This window comes from Penaeus monodon, chromosome 19 (assembly GCF_015228065.2).
Source record: "Penaeus monodon isolate SGIC_2016 chromosome 19, NSTDA_Pmon_1, whole genome shotgun sequence".
NCBI classification, from domain to species: domain Eukaryota; kingdom Metazoa; phylum Arthropoda; class Malacostraca; order Decapoda; family Penaeidae; genus Penaeus; species Penaeus monodon.
Window position 1 is genome coordinate 32,620,860 of NC_051404.1, and position 297 is coordinate 32,621,156.

Below are 297 nucleotides of genomic sequence, written 5' to 3' on the forward strand. Positions count from 1 at the left end.
TTAATACATTTTTCAACATCATAAATTTCAGTATTGTACATATAAACCTCCGCCAGTGAGATCTGGCACATGTTTGTTGTGATTGAAGGAGTTGTCGACAGAAAGCTAAGGTTTTTCTCAGATTTTCCTCTTTATTAGCCTCTTGAGGAGTTCGCGCTCGACCACGGAAGGAACATGTAGCAGAGATGAAAGTGGGGAATGTGGTGATGATGACGCGATGAAGGAGAAGGCAAGAAATAAGTATAGTCAAGGTGAGAAGAGATGATACTGTACCCTGAAGCTGAAGGCAATTTTTGG